Below are 19,120 nucleotides of genomic sequence, written 5' to 3' on the forward strand. Positions count from 1 at the left end.
AAAGAAAGAAAGAGTGATTTACCACACCTAACCTGGGAGTGTCATCTTTAACACACCCTCAACCCTGAGGAACCAAACAGAGCTCTCAGGCCACACTCATCTCAAGCCTCTAAGGCTCCACTGAAAGCAGACAGTCCACTTAATATAGAGCCATAGTGTAACAAGAAAAAACACCACAGTGAAGAAACCAAATATCTCCAACAAGCCATACAACAAACGCAAAACTCAAGGTAACCAGAACAAGGAAGACACTATGGCGCCCCCAAATGAAAAAGACACCCCAATTCAAGATTATGAAGATGATGAGATTGAAGAAATGCAAGAAGCGGATCTCAAAAAATTGATAAGAACATTAGGAACTTCTCAAAAACCAATTCTTGAACTACAGAAATCCTTAATGGACAAGATAGAAAATCTCTCTCGTGAAAATGAAATATTTAGGAGGAATCAAAATGAAATGAAACAACTACTAGAACAAGAAACTGTGATAGTGACGAGAAATCATAATGAAATGAAGAATTCAATAGATCAAATGACAAATACATTAGAGAACCTTAAAAACAGAATGGGCGAAGCAGAAGAGAGAATATCAGACTTAGGAGACAGAGAACAGGAAAGGAAACAGTCAAACCAAAGAAAAGAAGAAGAAATTAGAAATCTAAAAAATATTGTCGGGAATATACAGGATACTATTAAGAAACCTAACATTCAGGTTCTAGGAGTTCCTGAAGGCATGGAGAGGGAGAAAGGATTAGAAGGCCTTTTTAGTGAGATACTAGCAGAAAATTTCCCAGGTTTGCAGAAGGACAGAGGCATCTTAGTACATGAAGCATATAGAACCCCTAATAAACATGACCAAAAGAGATCCTCACCACGACACGTTGTAATCAAACTCACCACAGTGAAACATGAAGAAAAGGTTCTAAAAGGTGCAAGAGAGAAACATCACATTACTCTTAGAGGATCTCCAATTAGACTCACAGCTGACTTCTCATCAGAAACCCTACAGGATAGAAGGGAATGGCAAGACATAGCCCAGGTACTAAGAGAGAAAAACTGCCAGCCCAGAATATTATATCCTGCAAAGCTCTCATTTGTGAATGAAGGTGAAATTAAGACTTTTCATAGCAAACAGAAACTGAAAGAATTTGTTGCCACTCATCCTGCCCTGCAAAAGATGCTTAAAGATGTGTTACACACAGAAACACAGAAACATGGTCACCAATATGAAAGAAGGTAAAGGAAGGAAACCTCACAGCAAACGATCACAAGAAGCTCAATTTCTCTTTGACATAGAATTAAACTCTGATGCTCTGTTAAAGCAATGTGTTAAAGTAATCTATTATGTTCTCTTGATGTCTGTTAAATTCTAATTGTTCAAAAACAGCTGAATTTTTATTAAGAGCTAAGGGTTATCTAAATATGTGCTTATTTTCAAAGATTTAAAACATTGCAACATTGTAATAATGTAACATTTGTAACATTGTAACAATGATCAACTTTGGTCTATGTTATGTCATGATTTTAAGGAATCTTATTTCAAACAGATATTTTGAATTTTGAGCCTTCTTGGCATTCTTGACAGGCATTCAAAAAATCAAAGTTTCAAACAATCTGGACTCTAAAATTTCCAGGAAATCCTGGACTTTGGTTTTTCCAGTTTGGGCCCAATTGAAAAATTGAAGGACCTATGTCTCTCATCTTATAGAGACACCAACTAATCAGGCTAGTTGGATTACATTAGAAGGACTGTCAAGATGTGATGTGGTACCAAATTTTAAATTTCTATAAAGGAAAATGCTATTAATACAAATGTTTGAGAATTAAAAAGTCTAATGATCTTGTGTTACTAGACATGATAGTTATCTTAATGAGAAAGCCCCAGAGGCCTAAAGGGATAAATACTTGTAAAATCCTACAGGTTCTTTAAAAAATACTGTGACGTAAGCAAGTGCCTCTTGTTGGTTGATGAGTTTATAATTTTAAACATGGCGACTTATAGTCTTTCGTCATCCATAGTTATATATGATTTGCTGCTCATACAAGTAAAGTGTTGTTGGTTCTGTGTTTAGCTGTCCTCATATAGGTTCCTGTAGACTTTTTCCAGCCACTTCTATTGTATTCAGTACTTTGGGATGGCTCTGTAAACAGAAGAAGCCAATAATATATTAACAGTACCAACAGAGAGAAAGTATGGTTAACTGAGGTTACTAAAAACAAAAAGCAATTCACATCAAGTGGCAATCTACAAAAAGAGTTAAAGATTTTAAAAGCTATTATTAAAATTGCTATATTGGTCTATTATGCTATGTCATATGTGTGTACATATTGTATATCCACATGGGGAAATTTTATTAAGAGTTTTATTTTAAATGGCTTATAGATAAGATTGTCCATAAATTTAAGATGCTGAAATCAATCAATGATACATTTTAATTTGTGTGACCTGAATCTGTGTATCATATGTTTTAAACTTGTTGGTAGAAATAAACTAAATCATTGTATATGGCTGTGCTTAAGTTTACTGGTTAAACAAACTACACCATGTTAGATATTTAAGAGGTGTTTTCAAATACATGACTCTTAAAATTTATAGGAGGCATTGGACCATCTGGTAAATGTTTTCTATAGTTGTTATCTAATGGTTGAAATGGTTTGCTAAGTACTCATGTAATATTGCTATTGTCAGCAAGCAATCTAGGACTTGCTCCCTCATTTCTCTATTCTAAGCCCAACTTGTTCTTTCATTTCTCTAATCTCTTCAAGGTAGGAAACTAATTCTATTATGAAGGAATCTTCAGGATGCACAATTTAATCTTTAGACATTATAAAAGCGATGGCTAACATTCTTCTGTAATAGCATAGCCAAAATAAGAACTTAAATAATAATCTCACAGCTAGATTGACTTCGCCATCAGCGAAGTATACAGTAAGTAGAATAAACCCCCATTTAAGACCAAAGGGAAAGAAAGTTTTAAAGTGAGACTATAATTTTCCTCCTGAGCATTGTCTACCTTAGGAAAACTACTACAGAACATGCCTGTGACTATAGACTTGAAGTTCCGGCCACCGAAGATTAGATAGGATTTAGGCACTCCCTTGTCTTGCATCCTCTGGTCTGCTTGAACACAAACCAGGAGGAAAAGAAAGCTAGGCATTAGAAGCAATGGTTGGAAGGCCTATTAATGGCTGATCTGTACAATGATCTGAACTCAAGTAGACCCAACAGGCCAGTCCAATGAAGTGGCTTTCAATGTGGTGAGCCTGGGCTTCAGCAGAAGTCAGCTTGTGAAGAGCCCTGGCAGCTCTGCCAAGAGTTGGATCACTGGACATGGACCAGCCCTGGAGTCGAAGGATGCCCAGGTGAGAGCCACAGATCTTATTGGCTCTAAGCTGAAAAGCCCTTCACTCAGCCCAACTTCCAAAGTGACCACTGCAGCTGAGGGGATGGTCAAGTAGGGTCAGCAACATTGCAGGCAGAACTGTAAATTTCCTGTTAGAGATGCCACCTGCCTTTACCTGGCCAGCTATCCTCCCAGGCCAGCCAAGTATTGAAAGTCAACAGAGTGCCTTCCCCTAGGAGGTTCACACCTCCCTTAGGATATACCCCATGTGAAGAGATAGGTAGGTCTGGGCCTCTTAACATACAAGGCCTGAAGCCCACCAGATTATTATCAAGCCCCTTCTATCAGGTTCTATTTGCCTCTCAATGAGAAAACTTAATTGTAGCTTAGACAGCACCTTTCTTAGCTCCTCTAATAATGACTCTGTCTTTTGTTCTAGACCCTGTCTAGCGCACTTGGGCCTCATTCCTTTGTAATCATAACCTCTACTCTACCACCAATGGCTCTACTCCCAACCTGTGTGTACTGATGGTCCTCTTCCCCACTTAATGCTGTATAATTGTTCAAACCTGGTAAATGCCACTCTTAGGATCATTGGTTACTATCCTCACTCTGTCTTTTATGACCTTGTCTAAATATGATCAGAGTCAGCAAACTTGGAAGGCTTCCATAGCCTTGGCAACTCATGACGACAGCCTAGGGTGGTTACTGGCGCCATAAACTAGAGTGTCAATTTGTTGGGTCAACAACAGGAGCCACTGTGCACTTGCTCCTCATGTGGTATCTCTGTCCTTAATGTGCTGTACATTTTGATTTAATGCTATAACTAGTACTCAAACAGTGTATTTCACTTTGTGTTTCTATGTGGGTGCAAACTGTTGAAATCTTTATACTAAATGGATCTTCTGTATATAAAGAGAATTGAAAATGAATCTTGAGGTGATTGGAAGGGGAGAGGGAGCGGGAGAGGGGAGGGTTGTGGGTGGGAGGGAAGTTATGGGAGGGGGAAGCCATTGTAATCCATAAGCTGTACACTGGAAATTTATATTCATTAAATAAAAGTTAAAAAGAAGAAAAAAAATACTTTGCTATTCACCAAAACCAGTTTGACTGTGATTATATGACTCAAATGCATAACAGCTCAGGGGCACTTTTCCGGATATGACTGGATGAAACAAGAAATATCCTCTTGTGGTATGGCTAACTCAATGCCAGATCTTGCTACAACCTCTGTGTTTGTGATACTGGAAATTATCCATGGACTTTACGCTTTGGAATTAATTTCAGTAGAGGGAATTTCATTTTCTGTTGGAAATGCTAATTGGTTCCATATGAGGGCAAATGTCCATTGATAATATAAGGAAAAAACACAAAGCAGAGCCTGTAGCAAGATCTGGGATTGAGTTAGCCATAACACAAGAGGACATTTCTGGTTTCATCCAGTCATATCCGGACAAAGTGTTGTGGACCTGGTATGCAATGGACTCAGAAAATCACCCTCAAATTGGTTTTGGAGAAAAGCAAACTCATTTTCTTGGCCAAGTGGATAAAAAGCCACGTGTGCAAATGTAAATATCATGTTTGTTTGCCACAATTGCTCTAGCTTTATGCCTAGAAAACACGAATGTGTAGACATTTGGGCTCCATATGGAACGGATTAGCATTTCCAGCAGAAAATGAAATTTCCTCTACTGAAATTCATTTTAAAATATAAATTCCATTGATAATATCAGAAAACACAAATACAGAGGTTGTAGCAAGACCTGGGAGAAAAGCAAATTCATTTTCTTGGCCAAGTGGATAAAAAGGCATTTTTGCAAAGTGCTATGGAGCAGGTATGCCATGGGCTATAGTATCACAAACTGGTTTTAGATAAAAACGCGCTCTTATTTTTGGCCAAGTGGATAGAAAGTCATGTTTGCAAATATAAATTTCATGTTTGTTTGCTGCAATTGCTCTAGCTTTCTGCCTAGAAAACATGAATGTGTAGACGTTTGGCCTGCATATGGAATCAATTAGCATTTCCAGCACAAAACGAAATTTCCTCTACTGAAATTGATTTTGAAACGTAAATTCCATCGGTAATATCCAGAAAACACAAACACAGAGTCTGTGGCAAGATCCGGGATTGAGTTAGCCATAACATATAGGATATTTCAGGTTTCATCCAGTCATTTCCAGACAAAGTGCTGTGGAAATGGTATGCAATGGGCTCAGATTAACACAGTCAAACTGGTTTTGGAGAAAAGCAAAGTATTTTCTTAGGCAACTGCATAAAATGTCATCTATACAAACACAAATATGTTTGTTTGCAGCAATTACTCCAGCTTTCTGCCTAGAAAGCACGAATGTGTTGAGTTTGTGTCACCATGTTGAACTAATTAGTGCTTCCCAGCACAAAAGAAAATATTCCCTGCTTAAATTCATTCATAACCATAAAGTCCATTGATAATATCAAGAAAACACAAAGCAGAGTATGTAGCAATATCTGGGATTGAGTTAGCCTTAGCAGAAAAGGATATTTCTGATTTCATCCAGTCATATCCGGACAAATGTTGTGGAAATGGTATGCAATGGACTCAGATAATCACAGTCAAACAGGTTTTGGAGAAAAACAAATTCATTTTCTTAGTCTAGTTAATAAAAAGTCGTGTTTAAAAATATAGATATAATGACTGTTTGCAACAATTCCTCTAGCTTTCTCTCTAGACAACAGGGAAGTTTAGACATTTGCTCTGCATATGGAACCAATTAGCCTTTCCCGCACAAAAGGAAATTTCTTCTACTGAAATTCATTCTAAAACAAATAGTCCATTGACAATATCCAGAAAACACAAACACAGAGTCTGTAGTAAGATCGGAGATTGAGTTAACCATAACACAAGAGGATATTTCTGGTATCATCCAATTATATCCGGACAAAGTGTTGTGGAACTGGTATGCAATGGACTCTGAAAATCACAGTTAAACTGCTTTTGGAGAAAAGCACTCATTTTCTTGGCCAAGTGGATAAAAAGTCATGTTTGCAAATATAAATGTCATGTTTGTATGCAGCAATTGCTCTAGCTTTGTGCCTAGATACCACGAATGTGTTGAGTTGGTATACATTTGTGGAACTAATTAGTGTTTCCCAGCACAAAAGAAAATATTCCCTGCTTCAATTCATTCAAAACCATAAAGTCCATTGATAATATCCGGAAAACACAAAGCAGAAGCTGTAACAAGATCTGGTATTGAGTTAGTCATAACACAATAGGATATTTCTGTTTTCATACTGTCACACCAAACAAAGTGTTGTGGACCTCGTATGCAATGGACTCAGAATATCACCCTCAAACTGGTTTTGGAGATAAGCAAATTCATTTTCCTGGCCACGTGGATAAAAAGTCATTTTTGCAAATATAAATATCATGTTTGTTTGCAACAATTGCTTTAGCTTTCTGCGTAGAAATCACGGATATATAGACTTTTGGGCTCCATATGTAACCAGTTAGCATTTCCAGCATAAAAAGAAATTTCCACTACTGAAATTCATTCAAAACCGTAAAGTCCATTGACAATATCCAGAAAACACAATGCAGAGCCTTTATAAAGATCTGCAATTGTGTTTTCCATAACACAAGAGGATATTTCTGGTTTCATCCAGTCATATCAGCACAAACTGCTGTGGAACTGCTATGCAATGGAGTCAGATAATCACAGTCCAACAGGTTTTGGAGAATAGCAAATTATTTTCTTAGGCAAGTGCATAAAATGTCATCTATACACACACAAATATCTTGTGTGTTTGCAGCAATTGCTCTAGCTTTATGCCTACAAAACACGAATGTGTTGAGTTTGTGTCTCCATGTGGAACTAGCTAGTATTTCCCAGCACAAAAGAAAATATTCCCTGCTTCAATTCATTCAAAACCATAAAGTCCATTGATAATATCCGGAAAACACAAAGCAGAAGCTGTAACAAGATCTGGTATTGAGTTAGTCATAACACAATAGGATATTTCTGTTTTCATACTGTCACACCAAACAAAGTGTTGTGGACCTCGTATGCAATGGACTCAGAATATCACCCTCAAACTGGTTTTGGAGATAAGCAAACTCATTTTCCTGGCCACGTGGATAAAAAGTCATTTTTGCAAATATAAATATCATGTTTGTTTGCAACAATTGCTTTAGCTTTCTGCGTAGAAATCACGGATATATAGACTTTTGGGCTCCATATGTAACCAGTTAGCATTTCCAGCATAAAAAGAAATTTCCACTACTGAAATTCATTCAAAACCGTAAAGTCCATTGACAATATCCAGAAAACACAATGCAGAGCCTTTATAAAGATCTGCAATTGTGTTTTCCATAACACAAGAGGATATTTCTGGTTTCATCCAGTCATATCAGCACAAACTGCTGTGGAACTGCTATGCAATGGAGTCAGATAATCACAGTCCAACAGGTTTTGGAGAATAGCAAATTATTTTCTTAGGCAAGTGCATAAAATGTCATCTATACACACACAAATATCTTGTGTGTTTGCAGCAATTGCTCTAGCTTTATGCCTACAAAACACGAATGTGTTGAGTTTGTGTCTCCATGTGGAACTAGCTAGTATTTCCCAGCACAAAAGAAAATATTCCCTGCTTTAATACATTCCAAACCTTAAATCCATTGATAATATTGAGATTACACAAAGCAAAACCTGTAGCAAGTTTTCGGATTCAGTTAGCCATAACACAAGAGGATATTTCTGGTCATATCCGGAAAAAGTAATGTGGAACTGTTATGCAATGGATTCAGAAAATTACCCTCAAACTGGTTTTGGAGAAAAGCAAACTCATTTCATTAGCAAAGTAGATTAAAATTCATGTTTGCAAATATAAATATCATGTTTGTTTGTAGCAATTGCTCTAGTTTTCTGCCTAGAAAACATGAATGTGTTGAGTTTTTTTCTCCATGTGGAACTAATAACTGTGTCCCAGAACAAAAGTAAACATTTTCTGCTTTAATGCATTCAAAAGCATAAAGTCCATTGATAATATCCAGCAAACACAAAGCAGAACATGTAGCAAGATGTGGGATTGAGTTAGCCATATCACAAGAGGATATTTCTTGTTTCATACTGTCATATCCGGACAAAGTGTTGTGGCCCTGGTATGCAAGACTCAGAAAATCAACCTCAAACTGGTTTTCGAGACAAGCAAACTCATTTTCCTGGCCACGTGGATAAAAATTCATGTTTGCAAATATAAATATCAAGTTTGTTTCCAACAATTGCTCTAGCTTTCTGCCTAGAAAACACCAATATATAGACTTTTGGGGTGCATATGTAACCAGTTAGCATTTCCAGCACAAAATGAAATTTTCTCTAGTGAAATTCATTCTAAAACGTAAAGTACATTGATAATATCCAGAACACACAAACAAAGTGGTTGTAGCAAGATCTGGGATTGAGTTAGCCATAACACAGGAGGATATTTCTGGTTGCAGTCAGTCATAACAGCACGAATGTGTTGAGTTTTTGTCTCCATGTGGAACTAATTAGTTTTTCCCAGCACAAAAGAAAATATTCCCTGCTTACATTAATTCAAAACCATAAAGTCCATTGATAATATCAAGAACACACAAAGCATAGCCTGTAGCAAGATCTGGGATTGTGTTAGCCATAATAGAAGAGGATAATTCTGGTTATATCCAGTCATATCAGCACAAACTGCTGTGGAACCGGTATGCACTGGACTCAGAATATCACACTCAATCTGGTTTTGGAGAAAAGCAAACTCTTTTCCTTGTCCAAGTGGATAAAAATTCATGTTTGCAAATATAAGTATCAGGTTTGTTTCAAAGAATTCCTCTAGCTTACTGCGTAGAAATACGAATGTGTAGACATTTGGCCTGCATATGGAACCAATTAGCATTTCCAGGCCAAACGAAATTTCCTATACTGAAATTCATTCTCAAACGTAATGCCCATTGATAATATCCAGAAAACAAAACACAGAGTCTGTGGAAATATCTGGGATTGAGTTAGCCATAACAGTAGGATATTTCTGGTTTCATCCAGCATATCCGCACAAAGTGCTGTGGAACTGGTATGCAATGGAGTCAGATAATCACAGTCAAACTGGTTTTAAAGAATAGCAAGAAATTTTCTTAGGCAAGAGTATAAAATGTCCTCTATACAAACACAAGTATCATGTTTGTTTGCAGCAATTGCTCTAACTTTCTGCCTAGAAAGCAGGAATGTGCTGAGTTTGTGTGTCCATGTGGAACTAATTAGAGTTTCCCAGCACAAAAGAAAATATCCCCTGTACACTTCATTCAAAACAATAAAGTCCATTGATAATATCAAGAAAACACAAAGCAGAGTTGTAGTATGATCTGGGATTGAGTTAGCCATAACACAAGAGGATATTGCTGGTTTCACCCAGTCATATCCGGACAAAGTGTTGTGGAACTGGTATGCAATGGACTCCGAAAATCACCCTCAAACTCGTTTTGGAGAAAAGCAAATATTATTCTTGGCCAAGTGGATAAAAAGTCATGTTTGCACATATAAATATCATGTTTCTTTGCAACTACTGCTCTAGATTTCTGCCTAGAAAACACGAAATTATAGATGATTCACGATCGTATGGAACCAAATAGTATTTCCAGCACAAAACGAAATTACCTCTACTGACATTCATTCTAATATGTAAAGTCCACTGATAATATACAGAAAACAAAAACACAGATTCTGAGGCAGATCTGGGATTGAGTTGGTCATAACACAAGAGGATATTTCTGGTTTCATCCAGTCATATCCTGACAAAGTGTTGTGGAACTCGTGTGCAATGGACTCGGAAAATCACCCTCAAACTGGTTTTGGAGAAAAGCAAACTCTTTCTTGGCCAAGTGGATAAAAAGTCATGTTTGCAAATATAAATATCAGGTTTGTTTGCAAAAATTGCTCTAGCTTTCTACCTAGAAAATTCGAATGTGTAGACATTTGGCCTGCTTGTGGAACCAATTAGCATTTCAAGTCCAAATGAAATTTCATATACTGAAATTCATTCTCAAACGTAATGCCCATTGATAATATCCAGAAAAGAAAAAACAGAGGCTGTGGCAATATCTGGGATTGAGTTAGCCATAACACAGTAGGATATTTCTGGATTCATCCAGACATATCCGGACAAAGTGCTGTGGAACTGCTCTGCAATGGAGTCACATAATCACAAAAAAACTGGTTTTAAAGAATAGCAAAGTATTTTCTTAGGCAAGTGCATAAAATGTCATTTATACAAACACAAATATCATGTTTGTTTGCAGCAATTGCTGTAGTTTTCTGCCTAGAAAGCAGGAATGTGTTGAGTTTGTGTCTCCATGTGTTACTAGTTAGAGTTTCCCAGCACAAAAGAAAATATCCCCTGATAAATTCATTCAAAACCAGGGGCAGAGCCAAGATGGCGGATAGTGAGGACATGCGCTGTAGTTTGGGAATATAAATTTTCATAAAAATGGAATTACTGTAGCCTCAGGAACGGACTGAAGAAAAAATCTTCAGTGGAAACGCTTCCAGATCTAGTGGGTGTTACACAGAGTACCTACAGGGAGTCGACCACATGGAAACCCAACCACGGGAGATGAGCCACAGAATCTCACCAGTGCGGGAAGGAACGGAAGGTAAGACAAAGGCATCACAAACAAGAGACATTGGGGGGAAAAGCAGAGGCAAAACAAAGAGCAGGCGCAATTTTACATATCTAAAGCGCCACCACAAACTCAGTAACTTTGGAACTTTGGTGAAACTTGAGAACACATTGAGGGCTAAATAAACTCTTTGTGTGGTCCCAGAAGTAGATCAAACGAATACTCACAGAGGCCAGATTTCAACTACCCTCAATTCCACTCACATGTGCCAGATTACTTCCCAGTTGAGTAAAAAAAAAAAAAAACAAAACAAAACTACAACAACAACAACAACAAAACAGAGAGAAGGAGAGTGATCCAGCAAGTAGCAAGGGAGTGAACAATCTGGGTGAGTCACTTTTTGCACAGCCTTAAACCTGAAGAATCAAGCAGAGCTCTCTGGCCACACCCATCACAGCCCCTAAGGATCCATCAAAGCAGACAGCCCACTTAGAGGCATAGGATAACGAGAAAAAAACACCACAGCAAAAAAAAAAGAAAACATAAATTATCTCCAACATGCCAAACAACAAACGTAGAAGCTGAGGTAACAAGAGCAAGGAAGACACTATGATACCTCCAAATGAACAAGACACACCAATGCAAGATTGTGAAGATGAAGATAGAGGAAATTGAAGAAGTGTATCTCAAAAAATTGATAAGAACATTAAGAAGTTCTCAAAAACAAATTCTTGAACTACAGAAATCCTTAATGGACAAGAGAGAAAATCTCTCTTGTGAAAATGAAATATTAAGGAGGAATCAAAATGAAATGAAACGACTAGTAGAACAAGAAACTGTGATAGTGACAAAAAACCACAATGAAATGAAGAACTCAATAGATCAAATGACAAACACATTAGAGAGCCTAAAAAACAGAAAGGGTGAAGCAGAAGAGAGAATATCAGACTTAGAAGACAGAGAACAGGAAAGGAAACAGTCAAATCAAAGAAAAGATGAAGAAATCAGAAATCTAAAAAATACTGTCAGGAATCTACAGGATACTATTAAAAAACCCAACATTCGGGTTCTAGGAGTTCCTGAAGGCATGGAGAGGGAGAAAGGATTAGAAGGCCTTTTTAGTGAGATACTAACAGAAAATTTCCCAGGTTTGCAGAAGGACAGAGACATCCTAGTACAGGAAGTACATAGAACCCCTAATAAACATGATCAAAAGAGATCCTCACCATGAAACGTCGTAATCAAACTCACCACAGTGAAACACAAAGAAAAGATCCTAAAATGTGCAAGACAAACGCGAGATTACTCTTAGAGGATCTCCAATTGGACTCACAGCTGACTTCTCATCAGAAACCCTACAAGCTAGAAGGGAATGGCGAGATATAGCCCAGGTACTAAGAGATAAAAACTGCCAGCCCAGAATATTATATCCTGCAAAGCTCTCATTTGTGAATGAAGGTGAAATAAAGACCTTTCACAGCAAACAGAAATTGAAAGAATTTGTCGCCACTCGTCCAGCCCTGCAAAAGATGCTTAAAGATGTGTTACATACAGAAACACAGAAACATGGTCACCAATATGAAAGAAGATGAAGGAAGGAAACCTCACAGCAAAAGATCACAGGAGTCTCAAACCATAAATTAGAAAAAATCTTTGGCAAATGACAGGGCAAAGTTACTCCTTCTCAATAGTCACATTGAATGTTAATGTCCTAAACTCTCCAGTTAAAAGACACCGATTGACTGATTGGGTTAAGGAACAAAACCCATCTTTTGGCTGCTTACAAGAAACTCATCTTTCCAACAATGATGCATACAGACTGAAAGTGAAAGGCTGGAAAAAGATATACCATGCCAACAGAAATGAAAAAAGAGTGGGCGTAGCCATCTTCATATCGGACAACATAAACTTTACCACAAAAACTGTCTGGAGAGACAAAGAGGGGCACTATTTAATGATTAAGGGATCCATTCAACAGGAAGATATAATGAGTGTCAATGTATATGCACCTAATTACAGGGCATCAGCTTATTTAAAAGTCTTGTTAAGGGACTTAAAGGGAGATTTAGACCCCAATACAATAGTACTGGGGGACTTCAATACTCCACTCTCAGAGATAGACAGATCAACAGGACAAAAGCTCAACAAGGAGACAGTAGACTTAAATGACACGAAAGCCCAAATGGATCTAACAGATATCTACAGAACATTTCATCCTACATCTAAGGACTTTACATTCTTCTCAGCAGTACATGGAACTTTCTCTAGGATTGACCACATACTAGGTCATAAAGCAAGTCTCAGCAAATTCAAAAGAATTAGAATCATACCATGCAGCTTCTCAGACCACAAAGGAATGAAACTGGAAATTAGCAACTCGGGAATCCCTAGAGCACGTGCAAACACATGGAGATTGAACAACATGCTCCTGAATGAACAATGGGTCATAGAAGAAATTAAAAGAGAAATCAAAAACTTTCTGGAAGTAAATGAGGATAAAAGCACAACATACCAAAACCTATGGGATACAACAAAAGCAGTGTTAAGAGGAAAGTTTATATCAATAGGTGCCTACATCAAGAAATTGGAAAGGCACCAAATAGCTGAGCTTTCAAGTCATCTCAAGGATCTAGAAAATCTGCAGCAAACCAAACCCAAACCCAGTAGGAGAAGAGAAATAATTAAAACCAAAGAAGAAATCAACAGGATGTGATAAAAAAAACATTAGAAAAAATCAGCCAAACAAGGAGCTGGTTTTTTGAAAAAATAAACAAAATTGACACGCCATTGGACCAACTCACTAAAAAAAGAAAAGACCCAAATCAATAGGATCAGAGATGAAAATGGAAATGTAACAACAGACACCACAGAAATAAACAGAATCATCAGAAATTACTACAAGGACTTGTATGCCAGCAAACAGGGAAATCTATCAGAAATGGACAGATTCTTGGACACATACAACCTACCTAAATTGAGCCAGGAAGACATAGAAACCTAAACAGACCCATAGCTCACACAGAAATTGAAACAGTAATAAAGGCCATCCCAACAAAGAAAAGCCCAGGACCAGATGGATTCACTGCTGAGTTCTACCAGACGTTTAGAGAAGAACTAACTCCAATTCTTCTGAAACTATTCAGAACAATCGAAAAAGTGGGAATCCTCCCAAATTCTTTCCATGAAGCCAGCATCACCTTAATTCCTAAGCCAGAAGAAGATGCAGCATTGAAAGAGAATTACAGACCAATATCCCTGATGAACATAGATGCAGAAATACTCAAAAAATTCTAGCCAATATAATGCAACAACACATCAGAAAGATCATCCACCCAGACCAAGTGGGATTTATCCCTGGTATGCAGGGATGGATCAACGTTTGCAAAACAATCAACGTAATACACTACATTAACAAACTGCAGAAGAAAAACCATGATTCTCTCAATAGACGCAGAGAAAGCATTTGATAAAATACAACACCCTTTCCCGATGAAAACTCTAAGCAATCTGGGTATGGAAGGAACATTGCTCAATACAATCAAAGCAATATATGAAAAATCCACGGCCAACATCCTATTGAATGGGGAAAAGTTGGAAGCATTTCCGCTGAGATCTGGTACCAGACAGGGATGCCCACTCTCACCACTGCTCTTCAATATAGTTCTGGAAGTTTTAGCCAGAGCTATTATGCATGGAAAAGAAATTAAAGGGATACAAATTGGGAAGGAAGAACTCAAACTATCCCTCTTTGCAGATGATATGATTCTTTATTTAGGGACCCAAAGAACTCTACTAAGAGACTACTGGAACTCATCGAAGAGTTTGGCAAAGTAGCAGGATATAAAATCAATGCACAAAAATCAACAGCCTTTGTATACACAGGCAATGCCAAGGCTGAGGAAGAACTTCTAAGATCAATCCCATTCACAATAGCTACAAAAACCATCAAATAACTTGGAATAAACTTAACCAAGGACGTTAAAGTTCTCTACGATGAAAACTACAAAACCTTACAGAAAGAAATAGAAGAGGATACCAAAAAATCGAGAAATCTTCCATGCTCATGGATTGGAAGAATCAATATCAGCAAAATGTATATTCTCCCAAAAGCAATTTATACATTCATTGACATACCAATCAAGATACCAAAGACCTTCTTCTCAGATCTGGAAAAAATGATGCTGAAATTCATATGGAGACACAGAAGCCCTTGAATAGGCAAAGCAATCTTGTACAACAAAAACAAAGCCAGAGGCATCACAATACCAGATTTCAGGAAATACTACAGGGCAGTTGTTATCAAAACAGCATGGTACTGGTAGAGAAACAGATGGATAGACCAATGGAACAGAATAGAAACACCAGAAATCAATCCAAACATCTAAAGCCAACTTATATTCGATCAAAGATCCAAAACTAATCCCTGGAATAAGGACAGCCTATTCAAGAATTGGTGCTGGGAAAATTGGATGTCTACGTGCAGAAGATTGAAGCAAGACCCCTACCATTCACCTTACACAAAAATTCACTCAACATGGATTAAAGACATAAATCTATGACCCGAAACCATCAAAATATTAGAGAGCATTGGAGAAGCCCTGCAAGATATAGGTATAAGCAAAGAGTTCTTGGAAAAGAACTCAGAAACACAAGAAGTCAAAACCAAAATTAACATTTGGGATTGGATCAAATTGAGAAGTCTCTGTACTTCAAAAGAAACAGTCAGGAAAGTGAAAAGGCAACCAACACAATGGGAAAAAATATTTGCAAACTATACTACAGATAAAGGGTTGATAACCAGAATCTACAAAGAAATCAAGAAAATCCACAACAACAGAACAAACAAGCCACTTAAGAGATGGGCCAAGGACCTCAATAAACATTTTCCGAAAGAGGAAATCTAAATGGCCAACAGACACATGAAAAAATGTTCAAGATCACTAGCAATCAAAGAAATGCAAATCAAAACCACAATGAGGTTTCACCTCACCCCGGTGAGAATGGCTCACATTCAGAAATCTACCAACAGCAGATGCAGGCGAGGATGTGGGGAAAAAGGGACACTAACCCACTGTTGGTGGGAATGCAAACTGGTTAAGCCACTATGGAAGTCAGTCTGGAGATTCCTCAGAAACCTGAACATAACCCAACCAACAACCCACGCATCCCACTCCCTGGAATTTACCCAAAGGAAATTAATTTGGCAAATAAAAAACCCATCTGCACATTAATGTTTATTGCAGCTCAATTCACAATAGCTAAGACCTGGAACCAACCCAAATGCCCATCATCAGTAGCCTGGATAAAGAAATTATGGGACATGTACTCCATAGAATACTATACAGCAGTAAGAAACGATGAAACCCGTTCATTTGCAACAAGATGGAGCAATCAGGAAAACATCATGCTGAGTGAATTAAGTCAGTCCCAAAGAGACAAATATCATTTGTTTTCCCTGATTGGTGACAATTGAGCACCAAAGGGGAAACCTGTTGAAGTGAAATGGACACTATAAGAAACAATTAAGTGATCAGCTCTTGTGCTGACTCTAGATGTACAATGTAATACTTTATCCTTTTTAGTATTTGTTGTTGTTGTTGTTCTAGTACTAGTGGTTGAACTCTGTAATTAACACACAATTATTCTTAGGTGTTTAAATTTTAACTGAAAGGAGATCCCTGTTAAATTTAAGAGTGGAAAAAGAGAGGGAGGAGATGTCCAATTTGGGAAATGCTCAATCGGACTGGCCCAAAATGGTGGAGTTAGAAATGTGCCTGGGGATTCCAATACAACCCCATCAAGGTGGCATGTACCAATGCCATCTCACTCATCCAAGTGATCAATTTCAGCTCACAATTGATGGCTCTGATAGGTCTAAGAGTCAAAGGGATCACACAAACAAGACAAGTGTCTGCTAATACTAACTGATAGAATCAAAAAGGGAGAGAAAGATCCAACATGGGAAGTGGGATACACAGCAGACTCATAGAATGGCAGATGTCCTAAACAACACTCTGGCCTCAGAATCAGCCCTAAAGGCATTCGGATCTGGCTGAAGAGCCCATGAGAGTATTGTAGGCATGGAAAGCCAAGATACCATGGAAAAGAAAAAAAAATAAGGAGACCTAAATGAAAGATCTCTGTGAGATCCCAGTGGAAAGAACGGGGTCATCAAAGAAGGAGGTACCTTTCTCTGAAGGGAGGAGAGAACTTCCACTTTGACTATGACCCTATCAGAATAAGATCAAAGTCAGCGAACTCTAAAGGCGTCCATAGCCCTTGCAACTCATGACTAGAGCCTAGGGAGATTACTGATGCCATGAACAGGAGTGTCAAATTGTTAAGTCAGCAACAGGAGTCACTATGTACTTACATCCCATGTGGGATCTGTCCTTAATGTGTTGTCTAATATGCAGTGATGCTATAACTAGTACTGAAACAGTATTTTTACACTTTGTGTTTCTGCGTGGGTACAAACTGATGAGATCTTTACTAATTATATACAGAATCGATCTCCTGTATATAAAGAGAACTGGAAATGAAAAAAAACCTGGTGTTAAATTGGAAATGGCATACAAAATTAATTAATTTTAAAAAAATATTATGTAGGATCTCTGTCTTTAGTGTGCTGTACACTCTTATTTAATGCTATAACTAGTACTCCAACAGTATTTTTTTTTCACTTTGTGTTGCTATGTGAGGGGCAAACTGTTGAAATCATTACCTAATATATACTAAACTGATCTTCTGTATATAAAGAGAATTGAAAATGAATCATGGAAGGGGAGAGGGAGCAGGAAAGGGGAGGGTTGTGGGTGGGAGGGAAGTTTTGTGAGGGGGAAGCCATTGTAACCTATAAGCTGTACTTTGGGAAGTTATATTCATTAAATAAAAGTTTAATAAAACAGAAAAAGCTGTGTAACTCCAGAACAGTCAAGAAACCTGAGTGTTGTGCAGCTGGGAGAATCTGGTCTAGTGACTTTTACGAACTGATCAACAAAGAACCAATGGAAACAGAAATATCTTAACCTTGTAATTTCCAAGGGAAAAAGATCAATAACAATACAGGAGAAGCTTCTTGTAGGTGGTACAAATTGCTCCAGGAATCAAATGGATGTGAGTGGATTGTGGCACATTTCATTGTATATGCTGGGAGCTTTACCTAAATCTTTTTAGTGAAGCCAATGTACTACCTCCCTCAAGCTCATTTTGGAGAAAAGCAAACTCTTTTTCTTGGCCTGGTGGATAAAACTCATGTTTACAAATGTAAATATCATGTTTGTTTGCAACAATTGCTCTATCTTTCTGCCTAGAAAACACGAATGTGTAGAATTTGACCTGAATATGGAACCAATTAGCATTTCCAGCACAAAACGAAATTTCCTCTACTGAAATTCATTCTAAAACATAAAATGCAATGATAATATCCAGAAAACACAAACACAGAAGTTGTAGCAAGATCTGGGATTCAGTTAGCCAAAAGAAAACAGTATATCAGTGGTTTCATCCAGTCATATCCAGACAAAGTGCTGTGGAACTGGTATGCAATGGACTCAGATAATAACAGTCAAACTGGTTTTGGAGACTAGTAAAGTATTTTCTTAGGCAAGTGCATAAAATGTCATGTATACAAACACAAATATCAAGTTTGTTTGCAGCAATTGCGCTAGCTTTCTGCCAAGAAAGCACGAATGTGTTGAGTTTGATTCTCCATATGGAACTAATTAGTGTTTCCCAGCACAAAAGAAAATATCCCCCACTTAAATTCATTCAAAATCATAAAGTCCATTGATAATATCAAGAAAACAGAAAGCAGAGCCTGTAGCAAGATCTGGGAATGAGTTAGCCATAACACAAGAGGATATTTCTGGATTCATCCGATCATATCCGGACAAAGTGTTCTGGAACTGGTATGGAATGGACTCAGAAAATCACCCTCAAACTGGTTTTGGAGAAAAGCAAACTCATTTTCTTGGCCAAGTGGATAAAAAGTCTTGTTTGCAAATATAAATAAGATGTTTGTTTGCTAAGATTACTCTAGCTTTCTGTGAGAATACACGAATGTGAACGTTTTGCCTGCATATGGAAACAATTAGCATTTCCAGCCCAAAACGAAATTTCCTCCACGGAAATTCATTCTGAAACGTAAAG

The sequence above is a fragment of the Lepus europaeus genome, unplaced genomic scaffold (assembly GCF_033115175.1).
Source record: "Lepus europaeus isolate LE1 unplaced genomic scaffold, mLepTim1.pri SCAFFOLD_39, whole genome shotgun sequence".
Classification (NCBI taxonomy): domain Eukaryota; kingdom Metazoa; phylum Chordata; class Mammalia; order Lagomorpha; family Leporidae; genus Lepus; species Lepus europaeus.